This window comes from Callithrix jacchus, chromosome 1, assembly GCF_049354715.1.
Source record: "Callithrix jacchus isolate 240 chromosome 1, calJac240_pri, whole genome shotgun sequence".
Classification (NCBI taxonomy): Eukaryota; Metazoa; Chordata; class Mammalia; order Primates; family Cebidae; genus Callithrix; species Callithrix jacchus.
The window spans coordinates 70,369,235-70,381,576 of NC_133502.1; the positions used below are offsets into that span (position 1 = coordinate 70,369,235).

The window sequence follows — 12,342 nt, forward strand, 5'->3', positions numbered from 1 at the left end:
ACAAGAACAGAAAATGAAATACCGCATATTCTCACTCATAGGCAGGTGTTGAACAGTGAGAACACATGGACACAGGGAGGGGAGCACTACACACTGGGGTCTGTTGGGGGGAATAGGGGAGGGACAGCAGGGGGTGGGGAGTTGGGGAGAGATAGCATGGGGAGAAATGCCAGATACAGGTGAAGGGGAGGAAGGCAGCAAATCGCACTGCCACGTGTGTACCTATGCAACTATCTTGCATGTTCTTCACATGTACCCCAAAACCTAAAATGCAATTAAAAAAAAAATACAGACTTTCTGGATTCAAGGATCAATAAAAGTGTTTTGTGGCAACCGCCATAAGTAAAAGGGAACCCTGGGATGGAGCGTCAGAGAGAAGAGAGTCACACTTTGTCTATAAACTCATCAAAAACTTACAGCTGACCCCTGGACAAATGCATGCATGGGACTGGCTCAGAATTCTCAGATCAGCCTACCTAAGAACAAATTAGCTGAACAATATTTGATTTGCTCTCTTTAAAACAGTTTGTAGTTTATGTCCAAGCAAGTTAATTGCCTGCCAAAACCAACCAAGCAAATGAAAATTGACATTTTCCAGAGAAATAGATCTGCATGAAAAATCTTCACAAAATACAATCAGCATATCTAAGGTATATTCCAAAAGTATGTGACATGTAAAGTACTAGGAAAATGTTCCCAATTCTCAAACAAAAGACAATCACTGAGACCAACACTGATATAATCCAGATAACAAATCATAACTCCACTCAAAATGTAGAAGGGTAATATGTTTATAATAAAATATTTCAAACTTTCAGAGAAGTAAAAAACTGTCAAAAAGAAATCTAGGCCAGGAGCGGTGGCTGAAGCCTGTAATCCCAGCACTTTGGGAGGCCGAGGCGGGTGGATCACGAGGTCAAGATATCAAGACCATCCTGGTCAACGTGGTGAAACCCCATCTCTACTAAAGATACAAAAAAAAAAAAATTAGCTGGGCATGGTGGTGCATGCCTGTAATCCCAGCTATTCAGGAGGCTGAGGCAGGAGAATTGCCTGAACCCAGGAGGCGGAGGTTGCAGTGAGCGTCGCGCCATTGCACTCCAGCCTGGGTAACAAGAGTGAAACTCCATCTCAAAAAAAAGTCTAAAAAAAATTAAATATTATGGGGTATGCTTATTAGCATAGCAAAAATACTAGAGAAAAAGTTAATGAATATGCAGAAAAATAAAAAGTATTCCATTTATAGACTAGAGGCCGACACGGTGGCTAATGCCTTTAATCCCAGCACTTTGGGAGGTCGAGGCGGGCGGATCACCTGAGGCCAAGAAGTTGAGACAAGCCTGACCAACATGGTGAAACCTGTCTCTAGTAAAAATACAAAAACTAGTCAGGTGTGGTGGTAGATGCCTACAAACCCTGCTACTCAGAAGGCTGAGGCAGGAGAATCGCTTGAACTTGGAGGCAGAGATTGTAGTGAGCTGAGATCATGCCACTGTGCTCCATCCTGGGCAACAGAGTGAGACTCTGTCTCAATAAATAAATAAATAATAAAGACTAGAAAAAACTATTGAATAATAAAATGAATGCCCCTCAGAAACTTGAGGGCCATTAAAAAGTCTAAATTTCGTGTAATTAGAATCTCAGAAGAATAGAACAAAGTAGAGAAAATATTTTAAGTTGATGAAAGTTATAAATTTACATAATAATAAAGGCTATTGAATTCCAAGCAGGAAAAAAAGGAAAACAAAATATGAGAAATTCCTAAGCACATTATAACCAAACTACTAAAAAGCAAAGATAAAATCTTAAAAGCAGCCAAAGGAAATACGTCTTATAGAAGAACAATTACACTTGACCCTTGCACAACCCATGAGGCTAGGAGTACTGACTCCTCCCAGCCCCTGCAGTTAAATGCATATAACTTTTGATTTCTCAAAAAATTAACTACTCATAGCCTATAGTGGACTGATAACGAATGGTCAATTGACAAACATCTTGTGTATGATTTGTATTGTAAAATGTATTCTCACAATAAAGTAAGCTGGAATAAAGAATGTTATTGAGATAATCACAAGGAAGACAAAATGTATTTACTATTAAGTGGAAGTGGACTATCATAAAGTTATGCATCCTTGTCATCTTCATGTTGAATAAGCCAAAGAGAAAGAGAAGAGGAAGGGTTGGTCTTGCAGTTTCAGGGATGGCAGAGGCAGAAGAAAATCCACATATAAGTGGACAAAGTTCAAATACATGTTGTTCAAGAGTCAACTCTATCTCAACTATTTCTAACTTCTCATTAAAAACGATGGGTATCAGAAGTGAAATAACTTTCATGTGCTGATAGAAAAAAATATATGTCAACTCAGATGTCTATACTCAGTGACAATATATTTTAAGAAGAATAGAAGCCAGGCATGGTGGCTCATACCTATAAATCCAGCACTTTGGGAGGCAGGTGGATCCCTTGAGATCAGGAGTTCAAGACCAGCCTGGCCGACATGGTGAAACCCCATCTCTACTAAAAATACAAAAAGCAGCCGGGCACGGTGGCTCACACCTATAATCCCAGCACTTTGGGAGGCTGAGGCGGGTGGATCACGAGGTCAAGAGATCGAGACCATCCTGGTCAACAAGGTGAAACCCCGTCTCTACTAAAAATACAAAAATTAGCTGGGCGTGGTGGCGCACACCTGTAGTCCCAGCTACTCAGGAGGCTGAGGCAGGAGAATTGCTTGAACCCAGGAGGCGGAGGTTGCGGTGAGCCGAGATGGTGCCATTGCACTCCAATCTGGGTAACAACAGCAAAATTCCGTCTCAAAAAAAAAGCAGCCAGGAGTGGTGGTGGGAATCTTTAATCTCGAACACTCAGGAGTCAGAGGCAGGGACAATTGCTTGAACCCGGGAGGTGGAGGTTGCAGTGAGTCGAGAATGTACCACTGCAATCTAGCCTGAACGACAGAGCAAGACTCTGTCTAAAAAAAAACTGAGATTTCATTGCCAGCACACATAAAATATGAAAAAACGCTAATGAAGTTTTTCAGGCTAAAAGGAGATAAAAACAGATGGAAATATAAACACATGAAGCTTCAAGAAGAAATGAACCAGCAATGCCCAGACATTAGCATATGCATTCCTTTTAGTCTGCGTAGATTAAATTATAAGTCAAAATAATGACTTTGCAAGACTTGTATATTCTTTCATATTTTTCTTGGCTCTATGTGTTTATATACCATATAGGGATTTACATACTCTTTGAGCACTTGAACATTGAAAAGCGAAATTCAGTCTAGACACCTGAAAATCTAGTAAGTCAGAAAAGTTCTAGAAGTGCTATCTGAGTAGACGTTACAGAGTATCTGAGCCTAGAATGGACATCAAAGGCTTTCCTGCTCACTTTGCACTGGGGAGAAGTAGTCTGACTTAATAGGAAACGTGTGTTCACTGTCTGGTGTTGATATGCTGTGGGTAGATTTTGCATTGCACACAATTTTAAATTGGGGCAAGGTGATGCTATGTGCATATGTATTCATGTATACATGTAAATGTATGCTTTATATATACATGTGCATATACGTATTTTATATACAAGCCTATAGTCTCAGTATGCTTTCTTAGACTATATTAGGCTATTACTAAAAGTTTTTTTTTAAATGTTGTTTTGGGACTACACAATTGAATACTCTAAAATTAATGTCTGTTAGTAGCCCAATAATGTGATTTGGTTCACCATGTGCCTTCTTTATTTCATTTTCTATCCACAAGGATCTTGTAAATTGTGCTACCAGGACATAAATTATTATTTTGATTAATTTATTTTTATTTCTTTTGAAGATTTCAAAAAGATTATTAGTGGTACTACCTCTAGTTAGGAGGGACTGGTGATAGGCTCCTAGAATATATTGTTACATTTGTGTTACGATTTATAATGAAAAATAAATAGCAAAAACATATTACTTCTGTAATTTAACTTACATTTTCCAAAACTGCTAATAACTCATGTAATTTAGTTCTCATAAAAGAAACAGAGATGCTCTACTGAATCTAAAATCAAAGCCCATGAAAACCTTTTTTTTTGAGACGAAGTTTCGCTCTTGTTACCCAGGCGGGAGTGCAATGGCGCGATCTCGGCTCACTGCAACCTCCGCCTCCTGGGTTCAGGCAATTCTCCTGCCTCAGCCTCCTGAGTAGCTGGGATTACAGGTATGCGCCACCATGCCCAGCTAATTTTTTGTATTTTTAGTAGAGATGGGGTTTCACCATGTTGACCAGGATGGTCTCGATCTCTTGACCTCATGATCCACCCACCTCAGCCTCCCAAAGTGCTGGGATTACAGGCTTGAGCCACCGCACCCGGCCTGAAAACCTTTTATACACAATGTAAACAGACATATTTAAATAAGCATCTGCCAATCTAATCTGATCACTTTGCTCATGTTGTATTTTTTGCCCATTTGGCATGTTTTTATGCAGTAATTTATACACAACACTGTATCGGCATATATGGGGGTATGCAACCAGCTATGTCCTATTACATAAGTTACACAAAAAAGTTTGACCAACAAAATTGCTTTCTAATGAAATAGGTAGGGATCATTTTGAGATGTGAAACCTGTTGACCTATTTTCCAGATGAGCCCACAGGGGCATATGCTGTGCCCAGCCCTTTGGCGACAGGATTACTCCTCTTGAACAGGTATGTCTACTCCAAGGCAGAATTTGTACATTTAGTTCATAAATGAGCCTACCGTTTTTGAAGTCAACCCTTTGAAAAGATAGGAAAGAGCTACATGCACTTTACTCTCCAAAGAGGGGTTGTTTCTGGAATGTTTTTTCAATCGGAAAGTAGTGATTATTAGTAAACATAAACAGGCTGTGAGTAACAATGTAGAATCAGGAGCATGCAGAGGTTTGCAGCTGCCAGTAGTTAACATAGTTTCTGTTCACTGTTTTCCAAAGCACTCCTATATTAAAAAGAAAAAACAGGGAAATTGTACACAATGAATATGGGTTATAATCCTGTCGGGCTGCTATCCTCCACCTCCAATTAATTTTTGCAGATGTTTATTTGGTGATCTCGTTAAAGTAAAAATCCTTTGATCGGCTCTCAGTGAGCCAGGTACAATGGACACTGAACATCCTGTGCGCGCCACTTAGATTTTTGCAGTCCACTGTCTTGGAATGTTTCAGACCCATTGGCAAGATGATCTCTTCTGTAAAACAGCCTCAAAAAGATTCATTTTTCTTATAGCATTTAACTCTGGTTTTGTCTAATTCTCTTTATTTTTGTTCAAGGCTCAGTTTTGTCATTTTATTTGGTAGTTCACGAGAGTCTAATGAGATCATGGGATTTCATCCTCTATAACTTATCTAAATCTGGATAGCCTGAAGTTGGATAAAATATTTTGAAAAAGCCCCAGGGGAGTTCTGATACACTGACTATCCACGTTGAATCCCAGACTTAGGTGAGAATGTGTTACTCTAATGGACTTCTCGTTTCTGGTTCCTGCAGCAGCGATTTGTCCTAGAGAGTTAACACGGTGGCTTCCATCTGCAAGGTACCTTCCCACCTAGTGTGATCACAATGAGACGATGATGACCATGATGGCGCTGCATTTTGGTTCATGGTTGCATCCCCTGTGGTATATTAATATGCTGGCGTTCTGAGAATTGATTCTTTCATATGTGCCATTTGTACTCATGTCTGTCTTCGACTCTGAGTTTCAGAGAAGGAGGTCAGATCTTGGAGTGTAACAATCTTGGCATGTAGTTTCTGAGCTGTTGTCCAGCATTGCTTAAGCTCACTTTATTTGAAACAATCAACATTTCGTCTTATTAATAAGCTAACTCTCAACTGTCTTTTCTATGAAAACCATCAAATGCATAAGGCATTTATCCTCAGATCATGGGGGAGAAGATACACTAATCAGATTTGTGCAACAGACATTTTTAGTACCACCTCTTTTCAATTATCTGGCCCATAGTATTCCCTGCCTTCTCTGGATAATAACCAGAATAGCACCACCACCACCACCACCACCACCACCACCCTGCCCCCCACCACATGTTTGTATCATTAAAATAGAAGTTAACATTTTGGGCTATTCGCTATGATACAGGAACTCTGTTTACTAAGCACTCTACATTATCTTAATTTCAACAAAATCTGTAAGGCAGTTTCTATCATTTTTTTCACTTTATAAATTAGGAAACTGAGACAGAAATTTACCTGCATAGAAGATCAGTCATATGTGGTAGTTTCAGTGTAGGGAATTAAAATCTCATTTCATCAACCACCACAGAAAAATAACTCTTCTGATAGCCACCATCACGGAGCACCAACTCTATATTAGACATTGTCCTAAGCATTTTTGCTTCATTTAAAAAATTGGCATACAAAGACAATGGTGCAAGCTCATCAATAATTATAGATACAAACTAATATTTTGAGAACTAAACCAGTGAAATCCATAAAAATGGATATAACATATTTTTTACAAATGCATAAATTGAACATTCAGGAATATTTATCACTCTGATACAAGTGACATGGGGAAGAATCTCAGGGATGCAGGACAGAAGAGATGTTATTGGAGTCGGCAGAAATTGAATCAAGATTACATCCTATCCTGAGAAAAGTTATCATCAGGCAGAGGAGAGAATGGGTTTATCCATCCACAGAGCATAAACAAACGACCTCCACCACCATGTACATCAGCAGATCCTATCCAGGCAGCATGAGGGAGGTGGTGACAGGTCCACTCGAATCGCCATCCACTTGACACAGATCCCTACCACACAGATACATTTAGCCAGTTATCAGATTCTAAAGGCAATAAACTTCAATCATGAATAGTACGGGTTTTTTTTATTCCATATTAACTTAGCAAATTTACAATACATTGTTTTTATATGTGGCTCTGTGTTAAGAGAATATGTGGATCCGACCCGGGCCTGTCCGGGCATTGCGGGATTGGGGCCTGGAAACAAAGCCCCCGGCAGCCGAGATGCCCGGGACTGGGCTGAGTGGCGCAACCCCCGCCCCAGGCCTGCTGACTGCCCCGTGCCGGCCTCACCTGCAGTGCACCCGGGGCGTTGCTGTCCTCCACCTGACTGCAAGGCTCCGAACACCCCGCGGAGGGGAGGTCGGCGGCAACCAGCAGCGACTGCGGAGCGACGGCGGGCGGCCCTGGGCACGTACGCCCCCGGAGGCGCAGGGCCACCTGGCGGGCGCCGGCGGAGAAGCCCGGGAAGCAGCGCTCTGCCCAAGCAGCCGGCGCACAGCCTGGCCTCTGCCCTGCCTGGCGCCCTGTCCATCACGGTGCTGTGCTTTGCCCTTGCCGAGCGCTCCTGGTTGCCCATCCACGGAGGCACCTGTTCTGGCCAGGAGCTGGGGGTCTCCGACGTATTGGGCTGTGTGCACCTGGACCTGCTGAAAGATTTCTGCATGAATCCCCAGACAGTGCTGCTCCTGCGGGTCATCTGCTGCCTTCTGCCTCCTGGAAATCCTGTGTTGTCTCTCCGCTTTCCTTCTGGATGTCTTTGGTCCCAAGCATCCCGACCTGAAGATCACCCATCGCTATGCCTTCGCCCATATCCTCACTGTCCTGCAGTGTGCCACTGTCACTGGCGTTTTTTATTGGGCTTCTGAACTCATCCTGGCCCAGCAGCAGCAGCAGCATAAGTACCATGGATCCCAGGTCTATGTCACCTTCGCTGTTAGCTTCTACCTGGTGGCAGGAGCTGGTGGAGCCTCAATCCTGGCCACAGCAGCCAACCTCCTTCACCACTACCCCATAGAGAAAGAGAAGCAGGCGCTGGAGCTGCTCTCTGAGATGGAGAACGGGCCCTACCTGGCGGAATATGAGGTCATCAACCAGTTCCAGCCACCTCCTGCCTACACAGCCTAATGCCAGCCTTGGGCTCTCTTCCTCAGCAGCCCTTCCCCCAATTCTGCAACTCCTCTCGCACCCAGAGGAGCTCCTTTCCCCAGCAGGCCTCACTGGTAGGATCCTGACCATGTTCTTGAAACCTTCCCCAAGAGAGACTCTGCCTTTAGGATTATTCGAGTATCCCTGCTCTCAGAACTGGGGTGTCCACTGGTTTTCTATAATGCACTGTTTCCCTCCTGCTGCATCCTGCTCCCTTCATGTTCACGAGTCATTAGCAGCCAGGGAAGGTCATCCAAGTTTCCCCCAGGATAGGCTATATCTCTGAGACCATGATATCAGTGTTTGTTTCACAGCTGTGGCTCTGGGCTCATGTTCCTCAGCCCTCTTCCTTCTCAGCGTGACCTGCCCCCAGGCCACCTGCTCCGGGGAGTTCTGTGCACTTTAGTCTTTGGAATCCTCCTCACATGTGCCCTGGTTTTACCGGGAGAGGGAATTGCTGTTGGGAAGACAGAACAGTTGTTATCCTCCCTGGCCTTGCTTTGTGTGACTGGAGCCCAGACAAGGAGAGCAGGAGCCAGCATGAGACGGAGGCCTCCTGGTGCCTACCAAGGAGGAAAGCAAAGCAGACCGCATCTCCCAGCCCTTTCACCTTTTAAACGTGAGTGGTTTTAAAAGGAAAAAAACGGGGAGGACTCAAGATGGTGCTGTGAGAACAACCCAGGATTGGAGCTCTCGTTGAATCCGCGGAGAGGTGAGTCAGAGCTGCATTTCCAGACTGATCTTTGTTGCCCACAGAATGGGGAAATTCCCAAGTATAAAGGAGACGCGGGACGCCAGGCAGTACCTCTGCCTGGCGAAGCCGGCAGCCGGGGTGGCGGCGGCCGGCCCTACCCAGCACTCCCCACAGGGTGCGCTTGTCCGGGTGCCCTGTTGAACCGGCAACCTGAGACTTGAGAGGGCTGGACTTGAGACTGAACGAGACTTGGACAGTGGGCCAGCCCAGGGGATTGCAGGGACAGAGCGTTTGGGATAGCCCAGTGGGACCAAAAAAACTGCGATTTCAAACGATCCCGAGCAGACGGTCCGAGACGCTCTGTGGGGGAGGGGCATCCACCATTACTGAGGCAACCCGTCCCTACTGAGATACACGCCCACTTCTGATACAGCCTGCCATTGCTGAGGCAACCAGCTACAACAGAGACTCCGCCGCAGGGCGTGGCAGAGACCACAGCAGAACAGCAGAGCCTGCAGCAATAGGGCGAACCTCACAACAGCATGGCGGAGCCTCGGCAGGCAAACAGTGGCTAGTCTGCCTCCTAGCTGGGCAGGACACCTCAACGGACGTCCAAATATAAAGCCCGAACCCCCCAACACAGAGCATTTGAGAAAAAAAGGGTTTTTTTAATGAGCTCTGTTGCAGCAGAATCAAACATAGCAGCCTAACAGCCCTGAATGAACAACAGAGCTCACAGCTCAGCAATTGAGCTCCTATAAAGTATAGACTGTATCCTCAAGCAGCTCCCTGACCCCTCTATATCCAAAAGACTGACATTTGGCAGGCATCATCCTGGGACAAAGATAGCAGAAAAAGAAACTGGTAGCATCCCTCGCTGTGCCACAGATGCTAGAGGTGCACCCCAGACAAGCAGGGCCTGGAGTGGACCTCAGCAGTCGTACAGTGAAGGAGCTAGACTGGTAGAAGGAAAACCAAGTAACAGAAATACTTCATCATCAACAATCTGGGTGTCCACTCAGAGACCCAATCGAAAAGTCAGCAACTACGCAGACGACAAGCGGATAAATCCACAAAGATGGGAAGAAACCAGCGAAAAAAGGAGGAAAACACCCGAAACCAGAACACCTCGCCTCCTAGAAAGGACCAAAACTCCTTACTAGCAAGGGAACAAAGCTGGACGGAGAATGACTGTGAGGAAATGACGGAATTAGACTTCAGAAGGTGGATAATGAGAAACTTTTGTGAGCTAAAAGAACATGTATTAAATCAATGCAAAGAAACTAAGGAACTTGAAAAAAGATATGAGGAAATGATAACAAGAATGGATAACTTAGAGAGGAATATGAATGAATTAAAGGAGCTGAAAAACACAATACGAGAACTTCGCGAAGCATGCACAAGTTTCAATAGCCGAATTGACCAAGCAGAAGAAAGAATATCTGAAGTCGAAGACCAACTCAATGAAATAAAACGAGAAACCAAGATTAGAGAAAAAAGCGCAAAAAGGAATGAACAAAGTCTCCAAGAAATGTGGGACTATGTGAAAAGATCTAACCTACGTTTGATAGGTGTACCAGAAGGGGACGAAGAGAATGAATCCCAGCTGGAAAATACTCTTCGGGACATCATCCAGGAAAATTTTCCCCACCTAGCAAGACAGGCCAACACTCAAATGCAGGAAATACAGAGAACACCACAAAGATATTCCGCAAGAAGAGCAACCCCAAGGCACATAATCGTCAGATTCAACAAGGTTGAAATAAAGGAGAAAATACTAAGGGCAGCCAGAGAGAAAGGTCGGGTCACCCACAAAGGGAAGCCCATCAGACTTACAGCAGATCTCTCGGCAGAAACACTACAAGCCAGAAGAGAGTGGGGGCCAATATTCAACATTCTTAAAGAAAAGAACTTTCAACCCAGAATTTCATATCCAGTCAAACTGAGCTTCAGAAGTGAAGGAAAAATAAAATCCTTTGCGAACAAGCAAGTACTCAGAGATTTTGTCACCACCAGGCCTGCTTTACAAGAGCTCCTAAAAGAGGCACTACACATAGAAAGGAACAAACAGTACCAGCCATTCCAAAATCACACTAAATGCTAAAGAACATCAACATAATGAAGAATCTACAACAACTAACAGGCAAAACAGCCACTTAGCATCAAAATGGCAGTATCAAATTCACACATAACAATATTAACCCTAAATGTAAATGGACTAAATGCACCAATCAAAAGACACAGACTGGCAAATTGGATAAAAATCCAAAACCCTTCAGTGTGCTGTATCCAGGAAACCCATCTCACATGCAAGGATACACAAAGGCTCAAAATAAAGGGATGGAGAAAGATTTAGTGAGCAAATGGAGAGCAAAAAAAAGCAGGAGTTACAATTCTCATCTCTGATAAAATAGACTTTAAAGCCACAAAGATCAAAAGAGACAAAGAAGGCCATTACATAATGGTAAAAGGATCGATACAAGAAGAGCTAACGATCCTGAACATATATGGACCCAATGCAGGAGCACCCAGATACATAAGGCAAGTTCTTAATGACTTACAAAGAGACTTAGACTCCCACACAATAATAGTGGGAGACTTTAACACTCCACTGTCAATATTAGACAGATCAACCAGACAGAAAATCAACAAGGATATCCAGGGCTTGAACTCAGACCTGGAGCAAGCAAACCTGATAGACATTTACAGAACTCTCCACCTCAAATCCACAGAATACACATTCTTCTCAGCACCACATCACACCTACTCTAAAATTGACCACATAATTGGAAGTAAAGCACTGCTCAACAAATGCAAAACAACTGAAATCATAACAAACAGCCTCTCAGACCATAGTGCAATCAAGTTAAAACTCAGAATACAGAAACCAACCCAGAACCGCACAGCTTCATGGAAACTGAACAACTGGCTCTTGAATGTTGACTGGGTAAACAATGAAATGAAGACAGAAATAAAGAAGTTCTTCGAAACCAATGAGAACGAAGACACAACGTGCCAGAACCTCTGGGACACATTTAAAGCAGTCTCTAGAGGAAAGTATATAGCAGTAAGTGCCCATATGAGGAGAATGGAGAGATCCAAAATTGACACCCTATCATCAAAATTGAAAGAGCTAGAGGAGCAAGATCAAAAAAACTCAAAACCCAGCAGAAGACAAGAAATAACTAAGATCAGAGCTGAACTGAAGGAGATTGAGACACGAAAAACCCTTCAAAAAAAATCAATAAATCCAAGAGCTGGTTTTTTGAAAAGATCAACAAAATAGACAGACCACTAGCCAGATTGATTAAAAATAAAAGAGAGAACAACCAAATAGATGCAATAAAAAATGATAAAGGGGAAATCACCACAGATTCCACAGAAATTCAAACCATCATCAGAGAATATTACAAACAACTCTATGCACATAAACTAGTAAACCTGGAAGAAATGGAAAAATTCCTGGACTCCTGTGTCCTCCCAAGCCCAAACCAGGAGGAAGCTGAAACTATGAATAGACCAATAACAAGGTCAGAAGTCGAGGCAGCAATTAAAAGCCTACCACACAAAAAAAGTCCAGGTCCAGACGGGTTCACAGCCGAATTCTACCAGACACACAAAGAGGAGCTGGTACCATTCCTTCTAAAACTATTTCAAACAATCCAAAAAGGGGGAATCCTTCCCAAATCATTTTACGAGACCAACATCATCCTGATACCAA

The 12,342-nt window shown here is 43.4% G+C and overlaps 1 pseudogene; it reads left to right on the forward strand.

Annotated features, from left to right (window-relative positions):
• Window positions 1–7,370: 7,370 nt before the first annotated feature.
• On the forward strand, window positions 7,371–9,479 carry LOC144581372 (transmembrane protein 127 pseudogene; annotated as a pseudogene).
• Window positions 9,480–12,342: the final 2,863 nt, after the last annotated feature.